The sequence below is a fragment of the Asparagus officinalis genome, chromosome 10 (genome assembly GCF_001876935.1).
Source record: "Asparagus officinalis chromosome 10, Aspof.V1, whole genome shotgun sequence".
Classification (NCBI taxonomy): Eukaryota; Viridiplantae; Streptophyta; class Magnoliopsida; order Asparagales; family Asparagaceae; genus Asparagus; species Asparagus officinalis.
Genome location: NC_033803.1, coordinates 71,320,213 through 71,341,474, shown reverse-complemented (window position 1 = coordinate 71,341,474; position 21,262 = coordinate 71,320,213). Strand labels below are relative to the sequence as shown.

Sequence of the window (21,262 nt, the reverse complement as noted above, 5' to 3'; positions counted from 1 at the left end):
TGTCTTGGTTTTGATATTTCTCATTTCATAGGCTAATTAGCGTGATGCCTTGTGGTTTTCTTGATATTATTTCCTTCACCTTCTATTGGCAACACGTCTACGCATTAAAATTTCTAACTGACGCATTTTAATAACTTATGTAATGCAATGTGAGAACTGAATTTTCCTATGCGAAACTTACAAGCTAATTTTAGAATCTTTTATTGTTTAATGTTTTTTGTTGAATTTACTGTCAAACCGTCATAATTCTTTTAAAAAAATCAAAGTATGTTTAATAATAAGTTTAATAAAAATAAATGATTAAAAAGCTATAAATTAAGTATGTTGTGTTGTATCAAAAAATTTGGAACAAAATTCTCATGATCACATAGCATGGAGATAAGTAAATGCAAGCATGGGCAAACTACGTGGTAGGTTAGTGCCAATCAGCCTGTCATGTAATCATTGGCCCGGTCACCCCATGCCTAGCCAATTTGTTGGACATGGACCGGGCCCTATCAGCATGAAGGTCGAGCCCAATACTATTCGACCCTTACTAGGGTTGCCTTTAAAAGTATCCGACTTGAGATCGTCTTCATCTTCTTAATTTCGTGCCTACAGATGAATTAATGGAGATTTTTTTTGGCCAAGTGGCAATTCATGTTGGTGGCATTGCAAAGATATTTGAATCCGATTATGATATGATTCTAAACCCGTTTGACATCAGTAGATCTCATATGTAATCAACTTTAGTTGCATTATATCATTGTTCGTGTTAGAAAAATCACTGCAAATAAAAAAAAAAGAAATCCAAAACAGGTTAGAAACGCAGGCCTGAGAAAAGGGGTAATCGTGTGATCACTACCCTAGAACAATAGTCGCCGACTTCGTAGAGATGATTTGATGCGACCACGCCTCGTGGTAAGAACCCCCGAGAAGGCCGGCACCAAAGTTTATTGCGAACTTTGGCCTCTTGCTCAATGGATGTTTTGCCCAAAAATTAAAACTAGAAATCAAATTGTAGAGAATTATGAGAGAGATAATAGAGAGTGCTCACTTTTCTTATGTTTTTTCCATCCTTCATCGAGATCCCCTTTTGTAGCCAAATTGATTGTCCCGTTGAGATAATCGCTGCCATCAAGGAGGAGGAAGTTATGCTCGGAGAAAAAAAAGGAGAGAGCGGAGGAATCATTGGGATATTAATTAGGAGAAAACGTAACATAGAGAAGAAGATAAAGAAAGAAATAAATATTATGTAAATACACTCCTCAAAAGATCATATTTGCATTAAGGAACTTAATCTTTTATTAATTCCAACAATCCCCCAAAAGATTGAGTTTCGGGAAATAAAAGAAAAAAAAACAATAATAATGGTAATAAAATATAGGTCGCGCAACCTCATATTGTGAATTCGGCAAAGATAGTTTTCGGCTTTGAATCTTTGCTTAGTGACATTTGTCGCAATCTGTGGGGCATAATGGATTAGACCTTCTCCTTCATCAGAAATTAACAAAAGCACACATAATATGCATCCATTTATTGAGTGAGCGGGTTGAAGCGTTAATGGTCATGCTCACAATGACTGTCTCATGAGAGTTACTAGGAATCAGCCATATGTCCCCAACGGCGGCTGTCACGGTTCCTCTTATGTAAGTAAGTCCTCCAAGGGTATTGTGACTAGATATTGCACCCCCACAAAGGTTGAACTTATTAAGAGTAGAACTTATCCTGCCCAGTCACATCATAAGAGCATTATACCATAAGAATGAGGGTGTAGCTAACATGGTACAAGTCATAAATGCATCCAACACTATAAAAAGAGTATAACTCCGAAGGTCAGTGCTCCTCACGAGATCACCAACCCAACTTGTTTCTACCACATTGAACCTTTTCCATGAGAATAACTCATCAATCAAAGGTTGGGTTCCCGCTGTCAGTGAACTCTACTATGGGCTTAACCCCATTCCGGTTGGGTTCCCGCTGTCAGTGAACTCTACTATGGGCTTAACCCCATTCCCCTCGATGATTCTAGGATTGCACTCCTAGATAGACCCGGGCTTAACCCCATTCCCCTCGATGATTCTAGGATTGCACTCCTAGATAGACCCTTTGTCAAGTGGTCTACCAAAATTTCCTTTGACTTTACGACTCTACTATGGCTTAACCTCATTCCTCTGACTATCCCTAGTAGGTTTCTTATATAACAGTATATGTCATGTTTACCACTCTTCTGGTGCACGTGATGCGTGCATGAAACATAAACACAAGAGGTGCTAAACATGGTTTTTATGGATTTTACAAGTCTACGCCTCTCGTGGTGTTCTCTTCGTTCAATATATAGTATTTGTTATTTTACTAGTAACTACTCTTCTAGGCTCATGATACATGCTTGAGTCATGACACAAGGACGTATGGAGTGTTGAAGTAGCGGAACATGGGAAACACCGTGACGCAGCGTAGAAGTGATAATCTCGGAATCCACCAATGGGTGCTCTCTAAATCCACAAAGAACGATCCCTGAATCCACGAAGAACTTTGAATCCACGAAGAAAATATTAAAAGAGAAATTTCATTGATGAAAAAACTTATCTGATTCATGATGTTTGCAATCCTTCTTCTTAAATAGAAAAACAAAGCTTACTCCTACTAAGAACAAAATTCTTAAATGAAAAAAATAATTTAAAACTACCTAAAAGACTCCCTATAATAAAGAGAACCAATCAGTCCTTATTAAAACAAAATTGAATTTTTTTGCTAATCTAAATTGATTCTAACTTTATTAATAAAAATAAATTAAAGGCTGATTATATCTGAAATCCTGCTAAAAACGGGTGTTACAGATGGGATTGTGGGATTCTGTCAAGCTGATTAACTGTCTCGTCGATATAGGCGATTTTCATATATAATATGTTAAAATCCGCCATGCGGATTAGGAGATATGGTTATTTCTCTACGACCAGTTAATAATTCATCCGTATCCGCTTTTGACTCGTGAAGGTCTCACTTTTCTATGAATTTACTCGTTCTGCATCCTACATCAGTCTCCCCTTGTTGAAAGAAGCTCAACCCCGAGCTAATATTTGTTTGAATAGCAGCTTCCTTGATAAGCACTTTTCTTCTCTTGCAACGATCAACATCTGCTTTGTAATTAGCATTGATTTTCTCCATTTGTTGTTTTGCCTCTTCGGCTAGGGCTTTTTCTGAATTAAAATTTTGAATAAATCTTTCACACACAATGTTTATGGGATTGATAGCATGTGAATCTGCAGTTGACTTGAAAAAACTTCCAAAAATATGTTCTATGTTGCTTCTCATATTCTAGTGCTGGAAGTATCATCAAAATCATCTTGAAATTATTCACAACCTTTGCTTCCAAGGAAGAAAATCCCGCCTTATACTCCACACACAATTCTTTCATCTCCTTTGTCTCTAGCCCTTCACTTAGAAAAGGCAATTTTTGCCCATGCCCATTTATCCACCTTGCCCGCCCATCATTTAGCCCGTCCAAAACCCACTCATTTAGTTAAATGGGTCTAATCGGGCAGGTTCATCTCAAACTATACTAAATGGGTACTAAATGGGCGGTGTCTATTCACCCATTTGCCTGCCCGCATTCCCAAAACCAAAACCCGAAGTGTTCATTTGCCAGGCGTCGCCTTCCCAAAACCAAAACCAAAACCAAAACCAAAACCCTTCTCATTTTTCTCTCCCTCAATCTCTCTCGGATCTCCTTCTTCATCTCCGCTACCGCCGCCACCGTTGCCACCGCCTGAAACTCAACCCTAATCTCTCTCTCTCGAATCTCCTTCATCTCCGCCGCCACGGCCTGAAACTCATTGAGGTAACCCTAATCTCTCTCTCTACCTTTCATTGGTTTTTACCTTTTATGAAAAAAATCAGAGATCGATTTTGATCTTAAGAGAGGAAGCCAAGGCCATTGCCGAGTTCACCAACACTTGAAATCGCACTAAGGTAAAATCCGCCCATGTGATCTTCAAATAGGTTTTGCTTGCTAAGTGTTAGATGAAATGCTCCTTAGACTTTTTTATTTATTTATCAAAACTCAATAATTTTTGCATTTCGATTTTTGTTATTCATTGTTCTAAATTATTTTATGAACCATATCATGCACTCTTTCATGGATAGTTGCTTATTTTCACGACTTTAGTAAAAGTTTATAACTTTTGGATTAGGCAGATTATTGTGATTGTAGCCTCTCCTGTTGAATTTTCCTCTCTTTGTTCTAATTGCAAATTTTGTAATAAATTGATGAAATATAAGTCCTTTGCTAGCAATTGTGATTAATACGAACAAGGCACTATAAATTGGTAAGGACTAATCTTATTTTTTATTGTGCTTGTAATCAGGTCATGGTTGCACTTTGTATACAATTGTGATAAATAGAAAAGCAAAATTCAGTTATATTTGCTTCATTGTGGTTTCTGTTCTCTGTTAGAATATCATCAAGACTTATATCCTTATATTCGATTTGATGCTGCAATATACAAATTCTCTGTTAACATAACTGAATTTCTAATATGATAATGTTTAGTCATTTGAAAACAAATTTCTTTTTTACCTTGAGAAAGTTCTTAACTATAAGTATGCTGTCCTCTTGTTTGGCTTGCATAGCTTCTCTAAGTGCGCTGTGCTTTAACCTTAGTAGCTGGGATAACGTTCGGGTCCGGAAAGTAAAACCTTGAGTCCTATTACACAATGCACTAACTTCTCCAAATAGATCTCCTGTGCCTAGGGATCCTACCACTTGTTCATTTTCCTCTTTCCTCTTCAGAGTATATAATTTCCACTTCACCTGAAACGATCACATAGACATCGTCTGGTGCTTCGTTTTGCATGATAACATCTTCTCTAGGTGGAATGTATTCAGCTTTCATCTGTGTAACCTGATCCAATCCAAATACCATTTTGATCGTTATTTTTACTTTTACCTTCTAATTGAGTGAACTCTTATGTATAAATGCATATGTAGGCTTGTTTGCATATGCACATACGTACATGAACCACACACATAGATAGGAGACTGTTACAGGAGTAATAGAAAGGATGGATAAGTGTTGTATTAATGGTAAATTTGTTAATCACTAGCTTACAATGATCTTCTTCCTTTATCTCATAGAGAATCCTAGCACCCTATTGTTTGCAATAAATTTGTTTTCCCTAAACAATCTTTTATACTATGGCTTGTTTTCCAGCAACGTCTCCTTATACTTGACAAGTTATGTAAGATGATATAGCTCAAGAAAATATTTGTACCCTTGTGAACTGCAACCTGAAGATCACAAACATCTAATCTTTGATTGCCAATATTCTGAAAGTGTTCAGAGTGATGTTATGAGTTGGATTGGCTTCAGGAGAAGAAGTTCTTCTTGGCCTCAAGTGACCAACTGGTTTGCTTAGCAATGGAAGTCAGATAAGTTTGCACATAATGTTAAAAAGCTAGCTCTTGCATCTATTGTGTACTGTATTTGGATGGAAAGAAATAGAAGGGGGTACGTGCAAATACTAAGATGAATCCAGATCAATTGGTGAAAAATATAAAGGTTATTATGCTGACGTCTCTATGTCACTGTAATAAATATATCTATATTTAGATATGGATATCTTCATGAGGCAAGAATTCTAACCAGAAGCAAGAGCATTTCCCTTGAAACACCTTTAAATAGATAGACATCCTTAACAACTGGCAAGAAGAGCTGCTCATGACTAGCAATGTATAATTGTATTGATATGAGAATTCCTTACATTTTCTGCTTCCTTCTGTACGTGAAATTTTCATCTTTTGAGTCCTCCTTTTGCTTCAGTATTTGTTAAATTTTTGTTATCTTAATCGAGCAATGCTCCTGAATGTTATGTAGAGAAAATTGTTCGGTTCTTCCTTGTTTGCTTCACTTTTATTTTGTTTGGTTGAAATTTAAAAGTTTCTTTATTATGTGTTTGCTACCCAAAATTTATGTGCTATTAAATTATTTTTTTCAGCTATCATGTCTTTCAATGATCAATTTAGCATCCATGATGATGGTAGTGATGATGAGAGTACTTCTAAATTTAAAAGAAGACAAACATCAAAAGTTTGGGATCACTTTACAAAGTTACCTACCGATAATGATGAGAAAACTAAAGTTCAATGTAATGTGTAATCATATTTATGTTGGTAGTCACGGCACTAAGACAATGTTGAGGCACATGGATTCTTACCCGAAAAGGAACTTAGATGAGGCTGATTCTTCAAGGAAAAATATGCCATTAAATCAAGAAAAATATAGAGAAATGCTTGCTAGAGTAATTGCATTGCGTGGTTATCCATTCACTTTTGTCGAGCATCGAGGAAACTGTGAGTTGCATAGTTTTCTAAATTCTAAAGTCAAGCATATTTCTAGGAACACTGCTAAAACAAATTTGACCAAGTTGTACAAGAAAGAGAAAAAAAATCTAAAACAAGCTTAAAAGCTAGTTCCTAGTAGAATTTGTCTAACCACGGATTTGTGGACCTCTTCCACCTCCGACTACTATATGTCTCTCACCGCACATTACGTTGATGACTGTTAGATGTTGCAGAATAAGATATTAGTTCTATCTCATGTTCCACCCCCATATAGTGGAGCAATTCTAGTAGAGGATGTTGCAGAATAAGATATTAGTTCTATCTCATGTTCCACCCCCATATAGTGGAGCAATTCTAGTAGAGAAGCTATTTCATTTGTTGAAGGATTTGGGTATTGAAAAAAGAATTTTTACTGTTACCTTGGACAATGCATCATATAATGATGCTTTCATGAGAATTTTAAAAGATCGTTCAGTTTTAGAAGATCATTTTGTTAGTAATGATGATTTTTTACATGTGCGATTGTGCTCATATTCTAAATATTGTTGTGCAAGATGAGCTAAAGGTTATCGATAAATCATTATCTAAGATAAGAGAATGCATCAAGTATGTGAAGAGTCCTAGAAGAAAAAAGAAGTTTGTAGAGTGTATTACACAAACTTGTTGAGGTAAAGCGAGCAGGATGTGTCCAACAGGTGGAATTCTACGTTTCTAATGTTGGAGTGTTCTGAACTTTCGTCGGGCATTTGAGCACTTGGAGTTGATTGATCCAAATTTTACTTTTTTGCCATCAAGTGAAGAATGGCTAAAGGCTGAAAAAATTATAAAGTTTTTAAAACCTTTTTATGAAGTGTCCACTCTTTTTTCTGGAAGTAAATATCCAACTGCCAACTTATATTTTGGTGGAGTTTTTAAGATTCAAAAATGCATAATGGAGGAGATAATGGAGGAGATGAAAAGTGATGATCAAGATATAAAATCCATGGCAAATGATATGCAAACAAATTTTGATAAATATTGGGAATGTTACAGTGTTATTATGTCATTTGCGGTCATTTTGGACCCCCGATACAAGTGAAGTATGTAGAGTTTTGTTTTGAGAAATTAAGAGTTAGTTCTGATTATGTGTTGACTATCTTAGAGAAACTAAGAAGTCTTTACAAAGAATATGAGCGAGCATCTCCAGGTACATATGTAGCTGAGAGTAGTGGTGAAGAGAACTTTAGAGATGTTCCTAATGATGAGATGGTTGAGTTTGAACAGCTTGAGAGTCAACTATATTCAGTCAGTACGTCCAAGTCTCAGTTAGAAGAGTATCTAGATGAAAAATTAGTCAGTTGGAAGAAAAATGATCAGTTGAATGTTCTTAAGTATTGGAAAGGCGAATGTGAGAAGCGTCCTTAGTTGTCGATGATGGCTCAAAATATATTGAGTAACCCTATTACTTCTGTGGACTCTGAATCGACTTTCAGCACTGTGGATCGTGTGCTTGACAAGTATCAAAATCGTCTTCTTTCGGAGAATGCTGAAGCTCAAATTTGGACGGGTTCTTGGTTAGATGAGATTCCTTGTGAGTTGCCTTCTTTTTTCTTCTTTATTGTTTTTTTTATTGTTGTGAACTACATATTTTATCACAGAATATTAATGGCAGCTCTAGCAGACATTGAAGAAGGAAATTTATTAGTACACGATTTCAGTAATCTAGATGTTTCTAAATCAGAAGGCGAAAGTGATTAGCGTTGTAATCCATTTACTTTATCTAACATTTATCACAATACGCCCTACACTAAGTTGTTGGCATCTTTTCTTATTTGTGTGCAAGTCATTTTTGTTGTTATTTTTGTTTCTTTATATATCAATGGCTCCTAAATTTATTTGATTATCTTTTTTTTGCAAGGTGACTTTGTGGAAGCTGCTAAGCAGTGTATCGCAATCTATTAGTACTGATTATACTATTTATTTTAACCTTTTTTAGACATATGACTTGTAAATGTATCACAATCTATTAGTACTATGAAAGCATCTTTTGTATTCCGAAGCAAAGTTAGTTGAAGTTGTTTATGAACTTAAATCAAGCAACTGTAAAACAAAGTTTGTGTTAATGTGATTTGTATCATGTTCTCATGTGATATATTGTTGTATTTATTAGTATTTTATCATAAACCTAGCATCAGGTCATGAGTAGCGATTGTTGGTTTTAGCTCTTGAAGTTTGGATTAAACTCTACAATCTACATTTTTGTTCATTATAGTAAATATATATGTTACACAGAGCCTAATATATTATGTATTACATCATCTGTATATTTGCTAATAGAATTCTTCTGGCTCATTTGTTGAATAAGAATTCTATTTTTAGTTTTTAATTCTCAAAGGATTCTATTTGGGAAAAAGAACTCCTAGAAATTTTGTAAAAAAAACCCCTCAAAAGGTTGTAAAAACCCTCCAAAAAGTTTACAAAAAATACTCAAAAAATCTGCAAAAGGCCACCAAAATTTTTACAAAGAGCCCCAAAAATGTTTGCAAAAAACCCAAAAGGTTTACAAAAAGCCCCTAATAGTTTACAAAAAAACCCCTAAAAGTTTATAAAAAACACTCCAAAAGTATTATATATATATATAGCTACTATAGTTAAATGGGTAAATGGGTGGCCCGTTTATTAAATGGGTGGGCAAAAACCCGCCCATTTAGTAAATATTAAATAGGTCATAAATGGATAAATAGGTAAATGAACAAAATATGCCCACCCATTTAATACCCAAACTCACTCATTTAACACCCCTACCTTCACCAAGCAATTCACACATCATCAATTGTCTCACTCTCTAATTTATCCTTCTCCTCCATCAGGACAACATTAATATGTGCAATATCACTCTTAACCCCTTTTGGAATATCATGCATATCATCCATCTTCACTATCATATCTCCATCATGAATCTCAAGCATAACGAGTGTTTGCATCTTAGGAGAAATTTTGGCATAGGCAAGTTCTTCGTTTCCAATTACAACTAAGTCATAGATCGCTTCAAATTGCTTCATATTTTCTGCCAAAGCCATGTTGTTTGCCACCAAAGGTTTCTTTACCTCAGTAGCATTTATCTTAGATGACTCATTTTCTATAAGAGACAAATACAATTCTGCGTCCATCCTTCTTGAAGATACAAGCATTGTCTCTGCTTCTGTAGGTAGCTCTAATATCGAATAGCCATGACCGACCTAAAAGCATATGATAGTATCCATCTCGACCACATCACACAGCACCTCATCAACATAGCTGCGGCTGATAGAAAAAAGTACCCGACACATCTCATCGTTCTGCACATCATTACCCTTGCGAATCCAGTCTATCTTGTAGAGATATGGGTGTTTCTCTGTTTTTAAACCTAACTTATTCACCATACGTCGAGAAACAAGATTCTTACTACTGTGACTATCAATAATAACATCACAAACCTTCTGCATCACAACGTGCGAAAGATATTGTACTCATGAGATGGTTTTTCTTTTTTTATTGCTTCTTTAGTGTTCTTCCCAACTCCAAGGTCTTGCTTAGGGTCATTATCATTGTTGAAGTCATCATGTGGAGTCGGATCACATCGTTGGCGACTATCAACGCGATTTCAAACTCTCACCGTGTTCAGACGGTCCACTGACAACGTAAGTCGCTCTAAAGCAGTCTTCATCTGATTAATATCGGTCTTCAACTCATCGAACTTAGTTCGAGAAATAGGGACTTCATTGCCTCCCATCGGATCAGAAAACAAGGCTCTAATACCAATTGACGTAGCACGGAAGTGATAACATTAGAATCCACCAAGAGTGTTCTCTGAATCCACAAAGAACGATCTCTGAATCCACGAAGAGCTTAGAATCCACAAAGAAAATATTGAAAGAGAAATTTTATTGATAAAAGTTATCTGATTCATAATGTTTACAATCATTCTTCTTAAATAGAAAAACAAAACCTACTCCTAATAAGAACAGAATTCCTAAATGAAAGAAACAATTTAAAACTACCTAAAAGACTCCCTATAATAAAGAAAATAAATTAGTCCTAATTAAATCAAAATTGAATTTATTTTCTAATCTAAATTGATTCTAACTTTATTACTAAAAATAAATTAAAGGCTGAATATTTCTAAAATCCTGCTAAAAACGGGTGTTACTGATAGGATTGTGGGATTTTGCCAAGCCAATTGACTCTGTCTCGTCGATATAGGCAATTTTCATATATAATATGTTAGAATTCACCTTTCGGATTGGGAGATATGGTTGTTTCTCTGCGGCCAGTCAATAATTCATCCGTATCCGCTTTTGACTTGTGAAGATCCAACTTTTCTATGAATTTACTCGTTATGCATCCTACATCACACTAAATATGAGTTATTTAGAATTTTTTCAAGTTTGCCTCTCTCATGAGTATTAAACTATTATTTGGTGTTCTACCCTATTTCTAACCTATACAAATCACATTTAGAGCCTCAAGAATGCTATCACAACTTATAATATTTCAAAGCTAATAGGAGGGAAAACTTGAAGGAAAAAAAACATTCAACTTCTCCCATGTTCCACTACTTCAGAACTCCTACATTCATTTGTCATACATGCAACAGAGTATTAGTTTGTAGTAAACGTAGCCTATACTATATATAATTATATATTAGAAACCAACTAGGGGTAGTCCAAAAATTGAAGGAAAAGGAAACTATGAGCGCGGACACTTGAACAAATCCCAAAAAAAAGACGTCTAGCACCCCCCAAGTTCCACTACTTAAGCACCCAGCATTCATGTGTCATGCACACATCCGGTGCATTTAGACTCTTTACTATTAATGATAACCTCCATTACATATTAAAAAACAACTAGGAGTAGTTGAAAAATTGAAGAGGACACCACGGGAGAGGAAAACTTGGAGAAGAACGATATTCCAATGCCACAATCCAGCAGAGTGCACGAATTAGGTGCACCTGAACACACTTTACTAGTAAAAATAACCTACGCTTACATTAAAAAGCAGAGTGCACGAATTAGGTGCACCTGAACACACTTTACTAGTAAAAATAACCTACGCTTACATTAAAAACAACCAGGGGAAGTCCAAAAATTGCTGAACACACTTTACTAGTAAAAATAACCTACGCTTACATTAAAAACAACCAGGGGAAGTCCAAAAATTGAGGAAGAGGACACGATGGGAAAGGAGAACTTGAGAAAATCCAATGGAAACCACATTCAGCACCCCACAATTTGTAGGCATCAATGGACAATGATGTTGTGCATCATCAAATTCCAGATATATAATAGGACTAGAGATTTGAGAACCGAGCGCATATCAGCATTTCATCAAAACCTTTTTAGCTTTTGCATCCTTCACGGGTTCCCTTCTTCGTTTCTCTTGCCGCAATTCCTCAAAGCTATCACTTACCTAAACATTCATGAGAAATTTCATACTGTTTAGTTGTTTAGAACCTAGTGCTTCGATTGAGACTTCACGCATTCCCTTTCCCAAGCATAAACCAAAACAAATCCCTCAAATTTTTATCAGAAGGAATCTTCTTCCGCAGTTAATTATCCTCTTTACCTCTTACCTGCTCAAATTGACTAAAAATTTTGAAAGTTTTCCAGAGTATTATTGAGCTCCAATTATTCCTCATACTTCTCTTACACGATCCCCTAATAAATAAATTGACGATCCACAATAACAAACGCATAATTACTTCAACTCAATTAGAGCATGAACATCCCACAAGATCAAATTAGAATAATGAGACTAACAAACACAGATGAAAGACACCAGATCTGCTCAAAATTCATATAAAAAAACGCATAATTCTCAAAGAATTTGAAGCAGAAAGCCGAAGCAAGAGATCGAACGAATTCATTACCTAATCGGATCGGATAGGGATTGGACCGACCCGAACCTCCTCCGATCTCGATAACCAGAACAGATATTTTGGATCTGAAACTCTGCGCAAATTCTAGAGAGAGAGAGGAGAGAGAGTGAAGATCAGGGGCGAGCACATGAAACAAGCGTGAGCGGTGACCAAAAATGCCTAAGGCAAATGAAGGGCATTCTCGTCATTTCTTCAGGGTGGGTAGCCCTCCCGCACAATTGTGTTATACGTGGAAGTTGGTCCTCCGTCCGATATAGCAGTTGCTAATGCTCACATATAGGGGTGCCAAACAGTGTCCGTATCCGAGGAAATATTCGTAACCGTATCCGTTAGGATACGAATATGGTTATTCAAATCTATAACCGATAGGATATGGTTACGGATATGGTTTTGTAGTGAAATATCTGTATCTGTATCCGAAAATATCCGAATACATATTGGTCATACTCTTTCGATAGTTTCGATTCTTAGATTATGGATTTGTGGTTAATTTTGATGATTAAGATGTCTAATCTTAGCTTTTCAATCATAATGAACATATTAACGAACTCTTTTTGTATCACATTACTATATTTTCTGAATACTATCTAGTTTTCTCATATCCTTTTTGTATCCGCATGCATATCCGATTATATATCCGCATCTATATCCGTAACCGTATCCAATTTTGGCGGATATGAATATGAATTTTTCTTACCGATGTATATACGTATCCGTATCTGTATCCGAGATGGGTAAGCGGATATGGATATGTATATATCCTTTCCTATTAGGATAAGGTTCTTGTACTTTATCCCATTGAGATGCATTGCTATTGTTATTTGATGTTTTACTAAAAGACCAACGGTAGTTAAAAGGGTCCAACATCAAAAGAGCACATCACCCATTATAATTGTAGTCAATATCAGCTGATGTAAAGAGGTCTCCATAAGTCTTTCTAATATGTTTATAATAATAATGGACAGAGGTAGATGACATAGAAACTCTCAAAAATATCATATAAGCTACCAATCAAATACATTTTAAATATTGTTTTTGGATGTATTTAGGACAGGAGAGAGATGAGGAGAGCAAAGTTAAGAGTGAGAGAAAGAGATAAAAGGCAGAGTAGCAAAACATATCTCCATCATCAGAAAGTTTAGACGCATCTAACTAGTTAATAAACTTAGCAAATAAATGTTAGTCTCATGTAGATATAATATAGGACAAATTTTGAAGATCGACCTATTTACAAAAAAATTTGTAAAAATCAATTCATTTACAACATATTTGTCAAAATCGACCCAGTTTCAGCCATCTGGCTGAAACTGGTTAACTAAACTTCATGGGACTTCAAGTTCACGAGTCCCGTGAAGTTTTGTAAATTTTTGGTCAAAATCGACCTAGTTATCTGGTTGAAACTGGATCGATTTTGACAAATATGTTGTAAATGAGTTTTTTTTTACAAATTTTTTTTGTAAATAGGTCGATTTTTTCAAAATTTGTCCTTTAATATATTCAAGCTTTCCCTTTGCCAAAAAGTTAAGTATTTGTGCTGTTGTAATGTTGCACATTTGATATCTACTGGGACATGCAAAGATGTAGATTATGAAATTAGCTTGAGGTTCACTTACTATTATATGCTAAAGCAAAATGAAAACAAAAAGTTCAAGTTAGTGATCACATGATTAATCTAATATTTATTGCGGCCCCTCTTGTCCATGGCAGAGGAGCATGGAGAATTTCACGGTTCATGCATGTGCCATATACACGTGTTTGAATGTTGGTCTTTAAATTATTAATTGTTTATGATGTTACATCACAGTGGAAGTATGAAGACTTGTTGTCCAAGTTACGGGCCTATTTGTTTGCCTAAAAAAAAGAGAGAAATCAAAGAAAAGGAAACCTATTTATAAGAAAAATAGGTTTTAGGATCGTTTGGTTGGCTAAAAAAAAAGGAAATCAAAGAAATGGAGATGAGATGAAATGAGTTGTCACCTTATTATAGGATGATGTGAGTGATTTTTTCAGAAAACTTGTTTTGATGTTGTTTGGTTGGCGGAAAAAAAATAAGAAAATGAATTATAAGAAACTTATTTCTTGTATTAGGTTGTTTTCTTTTGTTTGGTTATTTCTTAAAAATAAGAAAATAGATGATATGAGATGAGTTATCATTATATTATTGGATGATGTGACCCGCACTTAAGGAAATTGTTTTTCTAGCTTTTTGGGAGGAAAACAAAGAAATAAAATGTTAATGAGATAAGATGAGTTGTCACAATCTTATTGGATGATGTGAGTGATTTTTAAATATGAGATGAGATGAGTTGAGTGATGTTGTGGATGAAAATAATATTTTATTAGATGTGGTGGATGTGATGGATGAGTTGTTGGATGAAAATAATATTTTATTAGATGTGGTGGATGAGTTGTTGGATAAAAATAATATTTTATTAGATGTTGTGGGTGAGTTTTAGGGATGGAAATATGTGAAATTGTACTTTTTGAGATTTTTTGGTTTTCATTTCCATTTTTTGGTTTTTTGAGAATTAACCAAACAGGGGGGATGGTTAACTTAATCTTTTTAAATTATAATAAAAAAACATAGTGTTTGTGGAAAAATTTGCAGTAAAAGAAACGAAGGAAAATTGATTTGTATTCCTTTAATCTCAGTTACAATTGGATTTCCTGATTACAAAAGAGAAGAGAATGATCTAGATTCTCCCCTTTGTTTAATTCTGGGTTCTTCACGGTGGCGATGGAGTGCCTCCCTCAAATGATCGCGTCGAGTTTGCTCTCCGTTGACGATCCGACGTTTTAATTCACTGGAACATGATCTTCTCCTCACGATTTCACGTTGTGGAGAACTCTGAACGAGTTTAAAACTCTATGAAAGAGTTGATTTAACCGAAAGTCGGTTATAAGCCAAGGATGAAGAAGATCTTGTTGCCAATCTCCAAAGTTCCAGAAATGCTCTAAGGATCCTGTTGACGAGCCAAGATCCCTTACTCTGTTGAGTTTGTTGCTATTTATAGGGGGATTAGGGGTGTAACTGCTCCCATAATCCGCGCCTAAATGGGGGTTTAGTTACCCCATTAGTCGGGTGTAACAACCCACTAAAGCCACTCCTCAAATCGTGGGTGAAGAACAGCTTCGAAGTTGTTACGATCACGTTTGAATGAGTCAGAACCTTGACCTGCGTTCTGGCGGTGATTGAGCTGCGTTTGGCAGCGATGGATGAGCTGCGTTGGCAACGGTTGATAAGCTGCGTTGGGCAGCGATGGTTGATAAGCTGCGTTCGAGCTGTGCTTGGCAGCGATTGGAGCTAGGTTCGAGCTGTGCTTGGCAGCGATTGGAGCTAGGTTCGAGCTGTGCTTGGCAGCGATTGGAGCTGTTGGGCTGCGTCGGGCAGCGATGTGGAGCTGCGTCGGGCAGCGATGTTGAGCTTCGTCGGGCAGCGAATAGAGCTGCGTCCAGTGGCGATTTAAGCTGCGTTTGCAACTTTTGGAGTTGCATTTGAGCTGCGTTCGTGGCTATGAACGCGGCGCATCTTGATGCTGGTACGCGGGGAGGACATCCACGTCTTGATTTGAAGAAACCGTCGATTTGTAGTCTCTTTCTATCGAAGTTTTGCAAAGATCGTCATTTTGTAATCTTTGCTTTAGCTCTTCGATATGTGAGAGTCATCAGATTGTAACTCTCGATGTTGATTGTGAAGGTTGTTGATTAGAGCCTTCATCAGTTGTCGTGGAAGGTCGTTAGATTGTAACCTTCAGCGATCTACGTGAAAGTCTTCAAATTGTAGCCTTCTGGAAGTCGTCAGATTGTAACTTCCATCATCGGTGTTTGATGGGGATCAGCTATCTATTGTGATTTTTAGACAGCCTACATATTGGTATAAAGAAATTCATAAGAAAGCTTTTCAAAAAGCAGAGGATTAGACTTCCCATAACACCCAACAATTCCACAAGACCTGTAATTATCAGTTTTTTTAAAAAGAAATTTGCAATTTTTGTTTGAACATCATGACATGATGAAAATTTAAACATATACTTGTTATGTGTGATCATGTTAAATATACGCGTTCATATGTTATGTTTATGCAGTTGGATGTTAAGTTCAATAGGCATGATGTTAAGTCTAATGGATTGGATGTTAACTCTAAATGGTTGTATGTTAAGTCTAATTGGTTGAATGTTAAGTATAAGAGGCTGAATATTAAGTCTAATGTGTTGAATGTTAAGTATAAGGGATTGTATGTTAAGTTTAATGAGTTGAATATTAAATATAAGTTGTTGTATGTTAAGTCTAATGAGTTGTATATTGAGTCTAATAGATAGGATGTTATTTCTAATGGGTTGAATGTTAAGTCTACATGGTTGAATGTTAAGTCTAATCGGTTGAATATTAAGCCTAAATGGGAAGAATGTTAAGTTTAATAAAAGAGTGTCAAGTCAATTCGGTTGAATGTTAAGTCTAATAAAAAGAATGTTAAGTCTAATGAGAAGAATGTTAAGTCTAAGCGGTTGTGTGTTAAGTCTAATAGAAAGATTGTCAAGTCTAATGGTTAAATGTTAGGTCTTGTTTGTTAACTCTAATAGGTTCAATGTTAATTTTTGTAGTTAGGATGTTGAGCGTGAGCATTAACTTGTTTAGTTTTTATTATTTGTTGTTGATTTTGTATTCTGAATATTTTCTAAAAATGTGCAGCATTACCCCAACACGGGAAAAGACTAACCGGCAACGCGTGTTAGGTGTAGGCTTATCTCTAATTAGGGATCGAGATAAAGTCCCCCATGCGTAAAAGGCATGGATTTTGGTGCTACGATGTTGAATACGTAGACTTTGTCATTATTTCTTCCTGTGTTACTTGAAACACTGAAAGAAAGTTGGAAGCGCCAGAGGTGTAATATTAACTTGGCATGAATTTTCACTTAGAGTGAAATTCAGAAATTTTCTTTATTATCACTCGGATAATTCCAGAAAATATTTAATCCGTTGGGGTTTTATAATGACAACTTGCTATTCTTGTTGAAAAAGGATTAACAAGTTCATTGGGGGTTTGACTGTTAGAGGTGTGATGTTAACCTAACAGTATTTTATGAACCTATCGCTCTATTGAGGAGAGTCGATAAGTGGATTTTTGTCAGAGGTGTAGTGTTAACGTGACAGGATGTGTGTTGCGATTGGAGCAACTTTGTGGACTTATCATCCTATTGGAGAGGATTGATAAGTGAATTTGTCAGAGGTTTAGTGTTAACATGACAGGATGTGTGTTGCGATTGGAGCAACTTTGTGGACTTATCATCCTATTGAAGAGGATTGATAAGTGAATTATTGTCAGAGGTATATTGTTAACGTGACAGGAATGTGTTGCGATTGGAGCAACTTTGTGGACTTATCATCCTATTGACGAGGATTGATAAGTGGATTATTGTCAGAGGTATATTGTTAACGTGACAGGATTATGTTGCGATGGGAGCAACTTTGTGGACTTATCATCCTATTGAAGAGGATTAATAAGTTGATTTTGTTAGAAGTGTGATATTAACATGACAGGAATTTGTGTTGCGATGGGAGCAACTTTGTGGACTTATCATCCTATTGATGATGATTGATAAGTGGGTTTTGTCAGAGGTTTAGTGTTAACGTGACAGGATTGTGTTGCGATGGGAGCAACTTTGTGGACTTATCATCCTATTGACGAGGATTGATAAGTTAATTTGTCAGAGGTTTGGTGTTAACGTGACAGGATTGTGTTGCGATCGGAGCAACTTTGTGGATTTATCATCCTATTGAAGAGGATTGATAAGTGGGTTGTCAGAGGTGTGATATTAACGTGACAAGAATGTGTGGTTGTCAGAGGTGTGATATTAACGTGACAAGAATGTGTACTTGTGACTTGCACAAGATTTTAGGAATTAGCGTCTCGCTGGGGAAACTTGCTAAATGAGTTTATCATCAAAAGCGATGAATTTTGATACTAAGATTTTAAAGACTTAGTATCTTGCTGGGGAAGATTGCGATTTGAGCAATTTTGAGGACCTATCATCCAATTGAAGAGGATTGATAAGTTGATTGTCAGAGGTATATTGTTAACGTGACAAATTGGAGCGATGCCAGTTGAATGCATACTCTGTGGGGATGATGATCGTCAGAAGTGTAATGTTAACTTGACGATGTGAAAGATTTGTTACTCTTAATCCTGTGGATTCCAAGTAACCAACCCCCAGTCTTGATTAAAACTTAGCAGGGGAATAAAAAGAGGTAGACAATGCACATCACCTAGTGAGGCACTATCCATGAAGTCGGAATAGAGGCACATCACCTGGTAGGCCATTATCTGGTAAGTTTGACTATCAGAGGTAACTGTTAACGTGATAATTTTGTGGACCCGCCATCCTTCTTGAAGAGGATTGGTGAGGGAATTTGGAGGAAAATGACTATCAGAGGTGACGGTTAACGTGATAGTTTTGGTGGACCCGCCATCCTACTTGAAGAGGATTGGTGGGGGAATTTGGAGGAAAAGGACTATCAGAGGTGATCATTAACGTGATAGTTTTGGTGGACCCGCCATCCTACTTGAAGAGGATTGGTGGGGGAATTTGGAGAAAAAGGTAACTGTTAACGTGATAGTTTTGGTGGACCCGCCATCCTATTGAGGAGGATTGGTGGGGAAATTTGAAGGAAAAGGACTATCAGAGGTGACGGTTAACGTGATAGTTTTGGTAGATTTTGTGGTTGACAGAGGTATTTTGTTGAACATGACAACTCAGAAAATTTGCTACTCATAATTCAATGAACTACAAATAAACCAACCCCCAGTCTTGAATAAGTGCATGGGGAAAAAGGGTAGACATGGCACATCGCCTAATGGGCCACTATCTAATGAGGTTATCGAATGAACTACAAATAAACCAACCCCCAGTCTTGAGCAAGTGCAGAGGGAAAAAGGGTAGACATGACACATCGCCTAACGGGCCACTATCTAATGAGATTGACTATCAGAGGTAATTGTTAACGTGATAGTTGTTAGACCTGCCATCCTAATAAAGAGGATTAGCTTCAATAGTCGTGGTATCTTCTTCTGACTGAGAAGATTGGGCTTGGTCTGATTGCTCAGGTGAAGGTTGGGCTTCGTCCGATTGCTCAGGTTGATCCTGCCTACTTTGTTCTTCAGCTTTGATCCTGGCAATAATCTTTTGAGCCTGTTCGCCTTGAGAGATTAGTTGTCTCCAAGAACGACATTCTGCAACTCCGATTCTGGCTAGGAGGTCGGTCTGTAAGTTGTGTCGACAGGTCTCTACTAAAGTAGACTGTGTCATACCTGACGAACACCGGAGAGCCATGGTTCGAAACCTCTTGACGAAGGCTTTGACGGACTCCCTCTTCTTCTGCTTAGTGGCGAGAAGAGTATAGATAGAGACTTCTATATCCTCTTCAAAGAATCTTGATAGGAAGAGTCTCTCTAGATCCGTCCACTTTTGGATACATCTGAACCATTCAAAGGCAACTCCCTTAAGGGTGCCAATGAACAATCGAGCCAGTATGGCATCGTTTGATATTACATTCCCAGTCTGTGACTTGAAATGATAGATATGTTGGTTCGGTGATCCCGTGCCGTCAAAAGTTTGTAGCGTCGGGACTTCGAATTTTGGAGGATAAGGGGCTGCATCCCATTCGGCAGGATAGGGTCTGACAACTCCCTCTTCTTGGAGCTCGCTTCTGTTGGCCATAGCATTGAGGCGGGCTTCCAATTCTTCCATTTTGGTAGACTGGAGATTCTGTTCGTTCTCCGTCTCTCTTCCTTCATCAGAGGAAGATTCTAGGTTGTGGGCTTCTTGGTCAGAAGCCGTGTCATCAACCTCTTTTTCCTTCCCTTTGCTTGTTTGAGGTCGGGATGAAGACGTTTTTCCTCTCCGGGAGGATTCTTGTCTGGGTGGCGAATATGTCTTCTGAGATTTGGCCTTGTTTGCGACGATTTGAGTCAACAGGGCCATGAGTTCATTGATGGCCTGTTGCTGAGATTTGAGCATGGCCTCCTGCTCATCAAGTCTCTTTGCGAGATCTTCATGGTTTCCCGTCATATAAGCGTAGCTCTCATGTTCAACAAAAGAGCTTGATGACTGGGACTCTGCAATGGCTGAGTGTTCATCATTGGAATTGGTTCCCCTGGCTAAACTCCGATAGTTGACAGGGGGAATGGCTCCTGTTCGCGTCCGAGTATGTTGATAAACTCCATCAGACTTATTCAGGAAGTCTTTCAAGCCAGGAGACTGATCGTTCTCTGACTTATCGGAACTAGGAACTGATGATCTCCCTCTGCCGATCATGTTAGAAGTGACTCTAAGGTATTCATCCTCAGAAGTATTCTTCTTATGTGAACGCCGTCGTTGGTTGGGTAAAGCAACGTTCGTAAATTGGTTGAACACCAGCAGTTGGGCCGCATATGAGCAGCATTGGCGTCCCGAGAGGACCGTAGGAATCAGTCGTTCACATTGAAATGAACGAATGACTTGTTGCATCGATCTTTCTCTCGATGTGAACTCCGATGTGAACTCTCTCAAATCTGTTGTGAAGATTCGAGGAGAACTACTCACTGATCGTGAGGTTTGAATTGGAACCCCCAGTCCATGATTGGACATGACTGGCTCTTTGTGAACATGGATCTGGTTGAGATGCCTTGAATCCATGAACTTCTTATATCTGCCCCTCAATCTAGTCGCGCTACGCAGAGTATTCGGGGGTCTCACATGCCTGAGCTCCAGGTGTTGCTGGTGAAACGCAGCTTTGAGAGTTGCGTTTATTTTGTGGAACGCACCCCTGAGGGTTGCGTTCATTTTGTGGAACGCACCCCTGAGGGTTGCGCTCAGTCTTCTTCACACAGAGCCTATGTTTGGGCTCATAGACGCGAGACTTGCATTCTGAAACAGAAACGCAGAGCGCATGGTTGCGTTTAGGCTTACGAACGCGAGGCTCGCGTTGGTTGGAGGATCGATTTTCTCGAAGTTGTACTTGTCGTCGAGATCTTCTTCTTCGTCGAGCGGCGTTCTTGTTGGCCTGT

At 37.3% G+C, this 21,262-nt stretch overlaps 1 protein-coding gene across 3 annotated transcripts in view; it reads right to left on the bottom strand.

The window, feature by feature from the left end:
- Positions 1-12,365, bottom strand: part of LOC109824910 (GDP-mannose transporter GONST4) — a 17,124-nt gene extending 4,759 nt beyond the window's left edge. Inside the window, exons 1-2 of one of the 3 annotated variants that reach the window (XM_020391538.1) lie at positions 12,211-12,365; positions 1,037-1,110 (exon numbers count right to left, since the gene is read on the bottom strand). The gene's annotated coding sequence lies outside the window, so the exon portion shown is untranslated. Of the gene's footprint in view, positions 1-1,036; positions 1,111-4,558; positions 4,884-12,210 lie in introns of all 3 variants that reach the window. The other 2 variants (XM_020391540.1, XM_020391537.1) reach the window with 2 other exon arrangements.